We start from the raw sequence: 15,631 nt of genomic DNA, 5'->3' as shown, positions 1-15,631 counted from the left end.
GGCCCCACACTAAAAGTCATTTGAACTTGTTCCAGGAACATAACAGCGTTGTATAAGAAGCTGTCAGTTGCACCAGTCTGACATAAACCAAGGTCCCTTCAACTTCCCTCATAGAATAGCTGCTGCAGAACTATTTGCCTTATAGGACCACATTTGCCTGCTGCATCATGCCTTAATTCCAACAGACTAGAGTTTTTTAAAAGTTACTGCAAAGAAAGGAGGCACAGGAAAAATACTTTTGAGACAAATTATTTTATACTGGCAAAGCTAGAACTAGGCAAAAAAGTTTTCCTATTAGAAATGCCTCGTTATACATCTAAGTAAATTTATGCTGGTCTGAAACAGAGAAACACAACAGAAAGGACAAAAGACAACAGAAAAGACAACTCGCTCACTTCAGACTCTCAAGAATGCTTACGACACTCAGGTTTGTGCTCTGAGCCCTTCTGAAAAAAAATTAACTATTATACAAAATGGAACATTATAAGCTATTGGGAGAAATCCACAGCAGCCAATAACTGGGTCACCCATTCAAGACATGACAGATTCAGAGTTAAAATCCCATTTTGTCAATAATTTGATATGGCTCCAAAAGCCTGTATCAGAGAACTGAAAACATAGTGCTCTTCACTTCTGAAGCTAGCTTCTGTGTTTCTCCTCCAAACCCCCCATTTTACTGGTTGTTCTTATGACTGAAGAGCCTTTTTATGATAGAAGTGCAGTCAAAATTAATCAATCCTTCAAAAAAAGTGTTTTAACCAACTCATCTTTTCAATAAAAAACAGTAAATGAAAAAATAATAAATAAACCAATGTGAAATATCTAAATAACTCATTCTCCTTTGCTACTTAAGTAGAAACAAGCTATTTTCAGAAAGCAACACTGAGTGTCATGTTTACAGGTATTAGCCAAGATTTGCCTGTACTAGGTGCAGAGCTACACGGGACCTCTTACAGGAGCTTCAGAAAATCTGAGATATGGCTATTTGCATTTCTGAGTAAGTGGCTGAGGTGTTCTTAATAGGCAGGCTACAAAGGGCATGGTAGGTTCTATTGTCATCACATAAATTAGAGAAAAAAGTGGTATACTTAGGTGCCTCTTTCTCATAATCCAGACTGATGATGTAACTGGTGGGACATTTGCTATTTCAGAGTTTGTTATTTCTTGTGCTTTGAAAAGGGGCTCCCTCATTATTGAAACTGTCACAAAATTCTCTTGAATCTCCAATGTATACGTATTTCTAAATTAAAAAATAAAAAAATCCAATCTGGAAATCGTCTAATAACAGGGATGGAGGAAGGAGTTTGTATGCTCTGAATGCTGTAAATCTGGCAAATCCTAGTGCTTCTGCAAGAGCACAACTGTCAAAATGCAAGTCAGAATTGAGACATGGGAACTCCACCATGTCATCACATCCACATCACCGCTCTTTTCAGATCCTTCTAAACAGCCTTCAGACACTTCCCAGAGCTCATTTTCCAATGGCTGAGTACACAGAAATTCACCACTTCCCTTGGAAGACTACTCCACATAAATGTTAATCAAAAACCAAAGAGGAATTTATAATTGGATACAGATCTCTTCCAAAAATTGTCACACACGATATATAAATTTCTGTATACTGGTCAGCACAGTTTCAGTGCTTCTGTAATATTTGTTCAACATCCTTTTTGATACATACTGGGATGAAACACTGTAAATAATTCCTGGTTTGTGCCTTTGAAATCTTTTCAGGCAGTTACATTCTTTTCAGCCACCTTTCTTTATAGCAGATAAACACTGCTCTGGAAAAGCTACACCATCGTGCCTTGCAGAATACACCATCTAAGGAGTCTTTCTGCTGTGCCTTTTGCAACTGGTCATGCCTATCTCGTATTGGCCTTTTTAGCCACCAATGCACTTGCAACAAACGTGGGTAGAGCCCCTCCCAAATCTTCATTCGCGAAGCCCAGCCATGATGATGATGATGATGATGATTAGTGTACATCTTCATTTTAGAACAACAGATATCGTGAAGAATATCTCTTGAAAGATGTTTTGTCTTTTTTGTGGAAAGGCAGAAGAATGAGTGTCCCTATGTACTATAAAATGCATGAACAGTGGGGTTTGGCACAGCAGTATTTGTTACCTGGAGTCACAAAGAAAGTGTATTTACCATTGCAATTGTAAATTAGATTGAATTATGCCTATCTTACATTAGGCAGAAAAAAAGAAACATGATATAGAAAAAATATTAGTTTTATCAGTAAATTCCTTGTTATTTAAGTCTCCTGCACCTGGGATCTCTTCCTTTAAGAGTAAAGCCATAAGTCACTTTGGTTGGAGAGAAGTCAACAGTCTGGAATCCTGTTGTCCAAAACCAAGTGTAGGCTTCTAACAAGGCATGACACAAAAAGTCAAGACCCTTTCACTTTTTACAGTATCTTAAAAGCCCTTTCCCCCCTATAGTTTCACAGAAACTTAAAAAACAAAGTAAATTAGTGCAACTGAGAACAGAAAGGTCTCTCATGCTTTGAGCGTAAGTGTTCAGCATACCATACAGTGGTTACCACTACACATGAGAAAAAAAGGTCTGTCCATCCGAGAGCATGAGAAAGCAGTGGCAGGTATTAAAAAGTGAATATAGGAAACAATAGAAAAACTGCCCTCAGCTCTTATTCCTTCTTGTTGATGAATTTTGATAACACAGATTTCATTATGCACCTGCAGGTTTTAAGAATGAGGACAACATCACTTTACATGGACTGATCTATTAATTTATGTGTTCAGAGCCTTGAAATTTTCTGGTCCCATGAATACGGGGCTCTCTGCTCCCAGTAGTTCACAAGATAACCCTTTCTTCCATAGGAACTGCAGGCAGACTAATATTACTGCTTTGAAAATGCTGATCATTCAGAGAAAGGAAACCATAGCTGCAACAGAGGTATCACCAAAAAGAATCCTCCAAGGCAATTAGACCACATGATTTCATAGTCATAGAAGAAAAGGCCTTGGGAACAGTCTCTCCTAGGTGGGAATGTGTAACATTGTCACCTTCCCAACACTCCATTCAACAGATACAACTCAGTTCACCCCATACTGAAAAGCCTCCAGTGGCTTAAACACAAGACGTAGGAACCAGCTGTAAATGATAAAACTGGTTTCTTCAGAGTCTTCTCCTACCAAACAATTATAGCGAAAGACTGATTAATTTGGACGAACTTTGTTTTTTAAAAAATCACAAATCTGATTCTATGTTTATACAAACATGTCAGTACCTAGTTGCTGTCTCCACTTATTTGTGATGCAAGAGGCCTAAATTAATGAGAGTACCAGAAGCCTATACGGAGGTGCCTACCTTCACGTGGAGCTTTTAAGGCTATTGAAAGCCTATTTTGATTTGGTCTTAGTTTTCTATATAAAGAATTACATCAGTTAGGCCCACAAGCCAGGGTACCTCCTTCCTTTGGTGACAGCTCTCACCAGAAGACCACAAAGTCCAGATTTTTGTGACATCTTTCTTCCAGTGACACTGGCACTATGGGAGGAAATAAGTTTATATTCACACAGATATACCATCTTGTGGCCGTAGCACTTACTCTTTGGGAGAAAGAAAAGTCTTCAGCACACATCTAGCATTTCCTGGGCAAGTTAGTAACATAAAAGTAAGATCAAACCTAAAGCATCTCTTCTTGTGCTTATAAATCAATGTGCTTTGTTCAGCAACTACACTTGGAAGAAAGTCCCAAGCAAATGAAACTATCCACTGGCACTAAAGAAAGTTAGTGGAGTTTATGAACATCTGAGGAGGGCAGCCCATCATCCCGTGTAATGGCGATGTTGTAGATCTTGTTCTGAGGTGGTGATTTCAAAGGGCACAACAGTCAAAGCTTAAAATCACACTCAACTAGAAGTTGAGCAAAACCTAATTCACAAGACACATCTTTCTCAATCTAGTGTTAAATTATTTCAGTGGAGGAAAAATACTGAGATACAGCTCTTTAGAAAGTACAGGATGTGTTTTGTTGAATATTGGTTCCATATTTGTACATTACTGGACAAGAGATTTTTGTCACATGTTTCATGAGACTTTTACTTTGACATCTATCTTCAGAATGTAAAACCACAAGAAACCACTGACAGTCTTGATCTAGGAGAAATATTGAACCTTACTCAGAAGAATGTCATCTTTCAAACAAGTTTAGTTTTAGATTTAGTTTGTCCAAACATTTTAAAGAGTATTTTCCTCTAGGCAAATTGTCAAAAGCTGGGGTAGAATAGACATATGGCTACACAGTTGCCTAAAATTACCAAATACTTTAGTAGCCTGGTTCGATTTAATTTTTGCAAAATATTTTTAGATGCAGAACTTCTAAACCTCAGAAATGGGAGCCAGATAGTAATGTTGCCTATGAATATGAAATAATTGCTGTCTCAAAAAGACAGCAATTGAAAGCTATAGTAATGACTGCCTTCAAAAAACAAGTATTTTCCAACTGTTACACGTTGGCTGCCTGAGACAACGTTCCTTTCCTGTTCTAAGAATAAGGATTGAATTAAGACTGAAACCACTGTGGAAGACAGTAACTTTCTAGCAGGAATGAGCAGAATGCATTATGGCATCACTTTTGCAAGATGGAGCCTCCAGTCAACCACATAGATTTTGCCCAGAAAGCTGTGAAATTCTCAGTGGCTATCTTGCCACTTTGGCTAAATACTGGTTCAAAAGGCAGTTGTGAGGAACAGCCCCAACTATGTAAGGAGCAGAGCATATTCATCCTCTGCCACTGAGAGTTGACTTTGAACAGGGTGGCAGAAGGCAGTTTGTTCTGTGAACAGATGTCTTTGCTGCCACGCCTTTGCACCCTCCTCCCCATTATAGCAAAATATTCAAAGAAAAGCAAATAGATGGACCAGTTAAAGTGAATGCTTGTGATAGTAAAAAGGTTTACTGCTAATAAAAATATTCACCTATTTTTTTAAATTACAATATGAGCTAATTTTCTAATTCTAGGAAGGTCAGCAGTTCAGTGTTTGCCATTTTATGACCTAGACACTAATGATTAATTTAACCATCAGTTAGGAATTCATTTAGCAAACCAACCTCATGAATCACCATCTCACAAAACAACTGACTTCAGAAAGGCTGAGTCATGAGAGTGAGGTTATGGGAAGTATCAAGTAAAAGAAATTAAATCTCACTTCCATTTCCCTGTTGGTCCTCTTCTATTTTTACATTCTTCTTTTCTTGGATCATTGCCTTTAATTTGGGACCTTACTGATCGAATGCTATGCCATTTATTCTCGTAGCGAGTTTAATGGATATAGCACTCTGATGGTACAGCATCGATTGACAGTAATCAATAATTCAGCACTGCTACACAAACATGGGAGGTGTACTCATTTGTTGCCCATAGCACATCAATAACACATTTTACACAATAAACCAAACGCTACAATTTGTTCTCCAAGGAGAACCTTGTCATGTAACCATCCAATCTGCTGCCTACTTTGATTCAGTGCTTAGGAGAGCAGTCTCCTCTCCTCCTAACACAGTCCCCACACTTATTTGCAGTAGTTACATTTTTGCTTGCTTTGCACCTACAGAGATGGTGCTGTTTCAGTTTTTATGACTAAATCGCATGACCTATATATTAAGAGAAAAATGAGTGCATTTCATAGAGTAAATGGCAGTGATTTCATGTGTGTAACTACCCACACTTTTGCCATAATTTTATTAAAATCATAGAGTCATAGAATCAGCCAGCTTGGAAAGGACTTCTGAGATCATCAAGTCTAACCCTTGATCCACTACCACCATGGTTACTAGACTACGGCACTAGGTGCCACATCCAGTCTCATCTTAAAAACCTCCAAGGACGGTGAATCCACTACTTCCCTGGGCAGCCCCTTCCAGTGCCTGATTACCCCCTCTGTAAAGAATTTCTTCCTAGTATCTAACCTAAACCTCCTCTGGCAGAGCTTAAGACCATGACCTCTTATCTTACTGACAGCTGCCTGGGAAAAGAGACTAACTCCCACCTGGCTACAACCTCCTTTCAGGGAGTTATAGAGAGTGATGAGGTCTCCCCTGAGCCTCCTCTTCTCCAGGTTGAACAACCCCAGCTCCCTCAGCCTCTCCTCATAGGACTTGTGCTCCAGTCCCTTCACCAGCCTCGTTGTTCTTCTCTGGATGTGCTCCAGCACCTCAATGTCCTTCCTGAACTGAGGGGCCCAGAACTGGACACAGCACTCCAGGTGTGGCCTCACCAGTGTTGAGTACAGGGGCAGAATCACTTCCCTGGTCCTGCTGGCCACACTGTTCCTGATCCAGGCCAGGATGCCATTGGCCTTCTTGGCCACCTGGGCACACTGCTGGCTCATGTTCAGCTTCTGTCAATCCAAACTCCCTGGTCCCTCTCTGCCTGGCTGCTCTCCAGCCACTCTGTCCCCAGCCTGTAGAGCTGCAGGGAGTTGTTGTGGCCAAAGTGGAGGACCCGGCACTCGGCCTTGTTGAATCTCATCTTGTTGGAATCAGCCCAACTCCCCAGTCTGTCCAGGTCTCTCTGCAGAGCCCTCCTGCCTTCCAGTTCCCCCTGCAACTTAGTGTCATCTGCAAATTTGCTGATGGTGGACTCAATCTCTTCATCTAAATCATCAGTAAAGATATTAAACAGAACTGGGCCCAACACTGATCCCTGGGGGAAACCACTAGTGACTGGTCACCAACTGGATGCAGCACCATTCACCACCACTCTCTTGGGCCCGGCCCTCCAGCCAGTTTTGCTTTAATTCATGTAATCTCTGTTGTTATTAAATGCTAATATTAAAATGAGAGCATTAGCAATAACTCTTGAGACTAGTAATGGGGTAGAAGCTCAAGTAAAGTAGTCATTCAAAGTTTCCAAGTTCCAAAGCAATAAGTCTGTGTATTGGAATCAGTGAAGAGGGTAGCAGTGGACACCCACTGTCAAACAGACTGTAGGCATAACAGCAGTCTAGGGCTGAGCCTGTACTCTGCAGATAAGGGCCATCTGTGAGACACCAGAGAGTCTCACTGTGCTGATCTACTAGCACCTGGCTAGAGTATTGGAACTGGAGGCATAAGGTGGACATAAAGGGGAAATGTATGCCCAGCGTAAGCACTGCTGTGGTGCTGGGACACAGCCCCGAGTAAAGCACTGTAAGTCTGGAAAGGTCTTCATGGAGTCATACCCTGCTTACAGGGAGGATCAAGTACACTTTGATCCTCCACAACAGGCATTTGCTCAGTCTGTGAAAAACCTCCAAAGACTGACCAAAGCTTCTCTGGGTAACCCATTCCAGTGCCTAAATACCATTGTAGCTGTAGAGGTCTTCCTAAAATCTAATGAAAACCACCATTACTGCAAATCACCTTTTGTTCCATTCTCAACAGAGATGAACAATTAATTGCTGTTGTATTTATAATCGTCTGTGTATCACAAGCCAGTTTATTCTCTTTTCTAAACTGCAGTTCACCAAGCTGAGTTTATGCAAATATCACTTTGATAGTAAAACCAATGAGTTGCCAGATTTGGGGATGACTGCTGCAACCAGGCATGTTCACCTTTTGTTCTCATATGAAGGCAGAAGTGGTCATCAGGGAGAGCTCAGCTCCTCCTTGGTCCTCTGGGTAAAGGCAGATGGACAGAATACTAGTTCATAAGAGATTTGTACAGAACACACTGTGAATCCAGGTTTCCAGTGAAACACACTCAGTTCCTGCAATCTATGTCACATTATGTTGGTACAATTTGTTGTTTGCTTTCCATTAGTCTTTCTCCAGTTTGTTTCTGTATTTCTTAAAGTATCACATAAAAAACTGGATGAACAATTCAGGATGGGGTTTAACACAATGGAACAGGGTAAAATAATTACCTCTCATCCTCTTGTTTATAATACCTTAAGTAATGACTCCCAGAATGGCTTTCACATTTCAACATTTTGTCTCATCAGCAACTTGCATTCATTTTCTAATTTGCGGTAGCCCACAGATACTCCTGCTGACTGAATTATTCCCCATTTTCTATAAATAAGTTACGTTTTCTTCTCTGACTGTAGCAAGTTATGCTTCTTTTAATTCCATTAGATCTTCTTGATTTCAGACCAGCTTGCCAGCTAGTGAAATAACTTTCAAATTTAGTTCTAGCTCCCTCAGCCTGGGTGATGCACTGGAAACTTGGCAGATGATACTGACTCCATCAATTAAACTTTTTGGTTTTGCAAACCCCTTCTAGAGAGCTTTTTGTTTTAATTTTTATCTTATTATAGTAATTCTGCATACCCCAAAACTTTAAAATGTCTGTGGGTGAATAAAGACCTTTCAGCTGATGGTTCCACTCAACTGTAATCTTCCATTTTCTCCTTATGTTGTGTGTCTTTAGTTCTCATGTGACAGAGAAAATGTTCAAATAGGACTCTTCACAGAACAGAAACATAAGAATTAAAACCTTCAAGGCACATTAGCTTAACCTCCAAAATTAAAATGCAAGCTAACAACTGTAAGTCATTTCACTCGCTTTCATTAATCTAAACCAAAATAATCTTGTTTTGTATTCCAGTAATGTGGAATGGTACATACTAGGACTAAGATGGTAGTTCTCTGAAATATCAACCTACCTATGGGGTATTGCTGAAAAACTGTTGAGATCAACAGCTAAACTTATTTCAAAATCCAGGTATCCTGTTCATTGAAGAGAGCACTGCAAAGCATATGCAGTGATATCAAAATGCATGTTTTTTCTTACAAGTGTTCCATTCATGTCACAATTATAGTGAGACTTTAGAATGAAGGATATAGAGATTTCATCATTTTGTTTTCTAGCATCAAGTGAACTTCTCTGTTCCCATCTTCTTTCCTTCTGTATTCACATTTACATGATTCCCTCCAAGCCATTAAAAACCCACAAAAATATGAAATATTGGCAAGTCCAGACACAACTTAGCAGTTTTATCTTCTGTATATGTCATACATGTTATTCTGTAGGACATAACATTTTATTGACACAATTTAAGGTTTATTTGTTAAGCAATTCATACATGCTAGTAGAGTCCAGTGATTCACATCATGTAAAAGCTCAAAGTCTTAAGCAACACATGTGCAATAAAAGCAAACAGATGTTTGCAGTCTAAGCACTGCATTAACGGTGGTGGCATGGCAACATATCAAAGGCAAAATGCAACATAGCCAGAATTGCCCACTGGAGTGTTAAGCTCAGCTACATAACTTCGGACTCACAACCAATAGGATATCCCAAATCACCGTGGGTACTCTGACATACTTAATGTAAGAATTCCTAATTAACTGCTAATGCCTAAACTCCTCAGCTAAAATGGTGTGGAATTTCTCTTGAAGGAGATAACTAATGAATGGTATCATAAAACAATGGCTCATTTTAGAGAATTAACATAGCAGGAATATTAACACTGTTTCATACATAGTGAAATTAAATGTGCCCCAAAAATCCACCTCAGGAGGCCTCATCTGCGGTTTTATACGGAATTTTCCAGGCTAGGCATCTACAAAACAGAAGAGTTAGAAACTCAGCAGCAGGAGCATATGCATCACTGGAGGAGCAAGGCAGACAAGTCATAACACTTCCAAACTGATACCCTGAGCACTCTGCAATCCAGTGTGTGTTACCAACAAGAGTGCTCTCAGCCTATTGGAATGACAGGAACTATGCACGAGGTGTCAAAAATGGCATTTTGCTCATACCACTGAATGTGAATATCATAAAATGCCAAATGAAGCTAATCTTAGTATATCTAATGATATCTAACAAAAGCAACTGCCTTTTTTAAATGCCATCTCCCTAAATCTAACATCCAGGGGATCAATAGAAAAATCATTATTGAGTGAAACTACCAAAGACAAGAGAAAGTGCAATTTAACATTCGACCCTCAAAGGAGCTTTACAAAAACCTGTAAATGGAGGATCTCAGTTTTTTGAAGAAAACTCTGAATATTAACTGATTTACCTAAAAGCAAATACCAGTTGTTCAAGCCTCTGTGCACACAATTACAATGAGAATAGCAACTTTTTACAAAAAAACCCAAACAAACAAACAAAAAAAACCCCACACAAAAAACTCACCCCAAAAAACCAAAAAAAACCCAAACCCAACCCAACCCAAACCAAAAAAACAGCAGAGGTTTTAGGTGCATATGAAAGGGCACATGTGCTACAATCTCAGATATAGATACATTAGGAATGTACATTAGCTTATGTACAGACTTAGCCTCAAGTATGTTCCTAAATATCTTGCTGAACATATAGTACATTTAACACGTAAAAATACTAAAACATGGAACTGTACAAAATTTACCAAGAAAAGCTTATGCATCCTCTTAATTTCTACACCATCAAAAGCTAGATTTAATGGTAATATTTTTAATGAAAGGGAAAAAAACCCATCAAAACACCAGGCAAATACATTCTAAGCAGCTGGTATATTCAGACCCTAACACATGTTGCATATTTTCAATACCTTCCCCATATGAGTCTCAAAGTGGTGTGTATTTCAAAACCCGAAACCTGATAAATAATTTTGAAACAGAACAAGGAATTAACACAGGAACAAACAGATTCAAAGGATAACCTTTCATAAATAAGACTACTTTCAAGATAACACAGGACTAGAGAATTTGGGGAGGCTTTATTTTCACACCAGCAGTTTTCTGAACTTTTTGGACTAAATAAACACACAGGAAGATGGGATAAAAACTGCAGCTTCACATCGTCATCACAGACTTTTCATACTTTTACATTTCTCAACCCTTTTTAATTAAAATACTTGCATTTTTCATGTCCTAAACAATTACATTACACAATAGTGAACAAATATACAGATGTCAGACTTCTTTTTCTAATCCAAAGCACAGTTTAATGTCCTCTCATCTGAGAAAGCATCTTCAGCTTCACACAGTCCAGCTTTTTGCCTCCTTCATTTTCATGGCTCTTAAGTCCATATGCTCACACGAGCTGTAATGCAATGCTAAGCTAGAGGTTTCTCATGGGGAACACGTCATCTCATTTTTAGATTGTGGTTGCAGACTGCAATCATCATAACCATATCCTCAAAGATGGTGGCACAGCAGAGCCAAGTGCTATGAGGTATGAGGACAGCTGCAGGACTAGAAAGCCTAGCTCAGATTTGGAATTATATTTTTAACTTTAAGCTCCAAATACACCTATCCAAGGCTGAAAGAAGAGGGGTAAGGTTAAAAAAAATTAGGCAACAAACACTTTTTGTGGAGCACATGATCTCTGGATACCAGCATTAGGCAGATGAACTGGGCAGGCAGATAAAAGTGCCCTTCCTTTAATTCCTTATCATTCATCTTCAAAGCAAGGATTTAACCTCATGCAATACAGTGAATGCTACAGAAGAATTGATCTTGCCTTGCTCTCTGGACACCCATCTCCATTTTGAGTTATTCTTATAGCTCTTGCTTAGAGTTCTTCAACTGCAGATGGTAATTTTCAATCAGGCATGTGCTTCAGGGGAAATAAGGAATTTACTAAGGTCATTTAAGGCCAATGAAATCACACATGCCATATAAAATGCTTACACTACAAAATGATAGCATAATGGAATGGTAAAGCCTTTAACAAAATCGTAAAGGGAGCATGGAACTAGTACAGCATGTTCTTTTATTATCCCAAGCTCTCCAGTTATGACTTTGAAAGGCTAGGCTTTTTTTTTTTTTTTAATTTTATTGAATAAGTGTAAAGATACCAGAAAAAAACATAATGTGCCTAACTGCCTCCTGCCAACGTGTAAGAGCACTCAGCTTCAAATTGTATGCAAATCACAAAACGAAAGTGAATATGAAACGATGGATGTAAGTCAAGCAAACATAAAAAATAAGTGCCCTAACTTTGCTTTAAGGATGAGCAGATTACTAAATGTGGAAAAACATTGAAGGCATTTAGTATGTTCTTTCATTTCTAAAGAAAAATTTTATGATACTATATGCTAAATACAAGAAGAACTTTCTAGCTTAAAAGTGACAAATGAACAACAGTTCTCATGAATTAACCCATCAGTAATAGAATATGGAGGCAAAAGATAATTTTAGTTCAAGTTATCAATACTACCTAGTTCAATTATTTCTATTTCCCTTCAGTTTTGTCTCAGTTACACAACCAAACCTGGCACCATAGGTGTATGCATGGGCTTGCTGTGGCTCATTGCCTTTGCCTGGGTTCAATACGCTCATCTTCAAAATATACAGTCCAACACAATACCATTACTGCAACCTGAACACAGCTCTGTCATTAAAACTGATAGAAAAGAATCCTTGAATTAATGAAAAAATAATCTTTAAACAGGGTCAGAGTGGATGTTAGTTCTTTCTTTAATAAGTGAATAAAGCACATCACCTATTAACACAGGTTAGAGACCCATGCCTAGGGTAGAAGGCTGGTTTGCATGAGCTCAGGCCAGAGAAAGGCCATCCAGTCATACCTACTGGATTTTCTCATGATTTTAGATACAGCACAAGGTCTATCCCATACTTTCAATGGCCTTGTCTACTTTGCAATTCTTTTCTTACTGTAAAGAAAGGTAAATCTTTCCTAGAATATATCCCCCAGCCATCAGTTCTGGTTTGAAAAGAATTTCCTTTTTGTGCATCCAGGTCAACAAAAACTCATGCAATACCGCAGAGACAGCATCAAGCTGAGGTAAAACCCCAGGGCAGACACTGGTTTTAGACAGATCCCACTGTGATGCTGCAGGCTCTGCAGACACACCATTACACATGTGTTGTGGGTGGTAGAGGAGGGCGCAAGGCATATACTGTGGTAGAAAGGGATGAGAGCCAACACCACCCTTGTCTCCCTGGAAGTCACAACCACAAAGCTCATCTAGGGGCAGGCAGGCTGCAGCCAGGATCAGCCCTGCACTAGCCTGGCCACACATATCGCTGCTCAGATCCTGGGACACGGTAAGATCACATCAGAATATACTGCACAGGCTTTGAACCAGGTTTCTACCTTGCTTTGCACTGGGAAATCAGAAGACCACTAATAATTGTAACAGAGCTAGACAAACTAATGGGGGCAACTGCAGAGACTTGAAAAAAGGTGATTTAACAGCATGTTTCCCTGGAGTCTTCTCTTACTCTTTAAATTCACACTTTGATTACTAACATCCTTTCTCTGTGCTCCTTTTCAATTCTGAATAATAAAGGTTTTCCACAAAAGCACAGGATGAGAACCACAACAAGTAAGATTTACAGTTCTGGTCCACCAGCTCTGCTTTCTTTGCCATGGTGACTTCCAGCAAGACCAAAGGTGCTTCATGACAATGAACCCACTAGCTTCAGTCCTGAAGCAGTGTTTAGGAAATTGCTTTCGCTTTGTGATGTTGATGGTCCTATAAAAGTCTCTACTGAAACTACTAGAGCTGTTCTGTGTCATTCCCATTAATATCTCATTAAACTTTCAAAGTCAGCAGTTTAGAAAAATCTTACAGAAAAATAAATGAGAATCTGTATGAACAAAAGTGAATTTTCATTCTGACAGTTCCCTATTCTGAATTAATTTTAACCAGGTAATACTAAATTACTAATTTCAGGTAGACATTCATTCCTTAAAATTGGAACTATTTAGAAGGAATAGGGTTTTAAAATAATAATCATCTTCATTGTAAGCTTCTACACCCTTAGGTATAGGAATGCATTTTACTTTCCCACTCTGACTCCTAGGAAAGATGTGGCTTTATCTCCCATAACTAGTACATTCATATGCCTGTGTACACATAACTATGAATAGCCATGAAAATAAGTGAAAAGCAATTTTATGTCTCTCTTCCTAAGATTAGGGAAAAAAATCATTCTGAAAATGCACTCCACCTGTTTCTGACTAGTTCTCTGCACACTTTTTTTCTTAGAAGGTATTTAGAGAGATCAACTGAAAATATTTTTCCATTCCTATGTTTGATATCAAAACTGCATAAAACTTGAATAAACTTCCACAATGAGCATACTGCTACTTAACAGTATCCTGAAGGACTAAACAACAATACTCTTGCAACTAGAAACCTGTTCAAAATAGGTCTTCAGCTTTATTTTTCATTATGTCTTGACTAAAATCTTCAGGGAACAATTTCTTGATCTGTGTGAGGATTTTATCCGCAGCCTGTTTTAAAGGTATCATACCATGCAAATACTTGCTAAGAAACACATATCCTTGCTTTGAACTAGGATAATCCCTATTGTAGTAGAACACGTTTTGCTTACATTTCTTGGAACAGTACCTGAAGTTTATTTTTTAACTCGGTGCAAAATCTTTATTACTGTAGGAACTCCCTGTATTCCAACAAACACATTCCAGCTATGCTGACTAGCAGCATTCACACACATCCAAATAAAGTACTCCAAAACACTGAGAATGCTAAAGGAGTGCACCTTTTACAAAACACACATTTTAAGATTAAGAAAAAAATAAACACAGTAGTCGAGGACTTCTTTTCCCAGACACACTAGGATGATAACACCATGGATTTGCAGAGGTTTAGCCAGCTAACCAAAGCATCTCAGCCTTATTTCCAGTCTCAGCTCACATCTGTGTTCCATCAGAGAAAAGAAAGTTTGATAATCTCTTCTGTAAAACGAAGGTACTTCCGATTTAGAAGCACATCGAATGCCAGATAAGTTACAGGAGTTGCTCCCGCAGATGCTGCCGTACGGGAGCCTCCCGCTTTGCTCCGCAACCCCCATGGAGCGCACAAGCCATTTTAGGGGGGAACAACTGTTGGAAGAGCAAGTCTCTTTCCGAGCCTCCCCGCACCCTGACTCCGTCACCCTCCGGTTGCGAGGATCGGCCTGACATACCTGCTTCTCCATTTTTCCCCCTGACAGGTTTTTCTTCTCTTTTCCCGAAGCCGAAGAAGAGGGGGGACAGTCCTTCCCTGTCGGGCGCGGCGCTACGGTGCGGCCGCCGGGGGCTGCGGTCGGTCCGGTCCTGCCCCCGCCCGCCCTCCCCACCCGCCGCGCTGTGGGCTCGCCCTCGCCCCTCTCGCAGACAGCCCTGCCGAGCTCCTTTAGGTGGAACAGGTTTCCTTATATAGGTAAACACAAATTGCATTCCTGGTGAAAGAGACTAACTGGCAGTAAGCTTAACTTAGTTAACTCCACAGATACCAAATGGGTCCGAGTGCCTGAAGTTTGAGAGCACAGCGCTGTGAAGGGTCTTCAGAAGGGAGAACAGTTTCCCTAGAGCAGTTTAGCACTTATGAAGGTATTCCATTACTTAAAGCTATAACTTTATTTATAACTATGAATACCGAGTACTATGTTAGCATTACATTAAACACTTGACATTTTTACAGAACACTCAGACTACATTTTACCCCAAGAACAGTGGAGGTGAAAAAGGTACATACCTTACATACACATTCTGATAGCATTAAAATAATCCCAACCCTATCAAAGTTTCCATACAGAGACTACCATATATCGTGTTACATGAAAAGGTTAGAAAATGAGGATTGTTTTTCTGATAACAATGGAAATATGTGGTGTAAGAAGAGCTTGTTTTAGTCTTTTCCAGTTCCTTTTTTTATACAATGTAAGAAGTAAGCTTTTGGTGACTGATCTGTCTTTGTCAGAGATGTATGA

At 39.4% G+C, this 15,631-nt stretch overlaps 1 protein-coding gene across 1 annotated transcript in view; it reads right to left on the bottom strand.

The window, feature by feature from the left end:
- The window catches only part of MID1 (midline 1), a 242,120-nt gene extending 227,189 nt beyond the window's left edge, over positions 1-14,931 (bottom strand). The window contains exon 1 of the mRNA XM_027645511.1: positions 14,846-14,931. The gene's annotated coding sequence lies outside the window, so the exon portion shown is untranslated. The remainder of the gene's footprint in view (positions 1-14,845) is intronic.
- Between the last annotated feature and the right edge of the window lie 700 nt (positions 14,932-15,631).

This window comes from Corapipo altera, unplaced genomic scaffold, assembly GCF_003945725.1.
Source record: "Corapipo altera isolate COAL_440 unplaced genomic scaffold, ASM394572v1 0, whole genome shotgun sequence".
In the NCBI taxonomy this organism is placed as follows: Eukaryota; Metazoa; Chordata; class Aves; order Passeriformes; family Pipridae; genus Corapipo; species Corapipo altera.
This window is presented reverse-complemented; position numbering and strand designations above follow the sequence as displayed.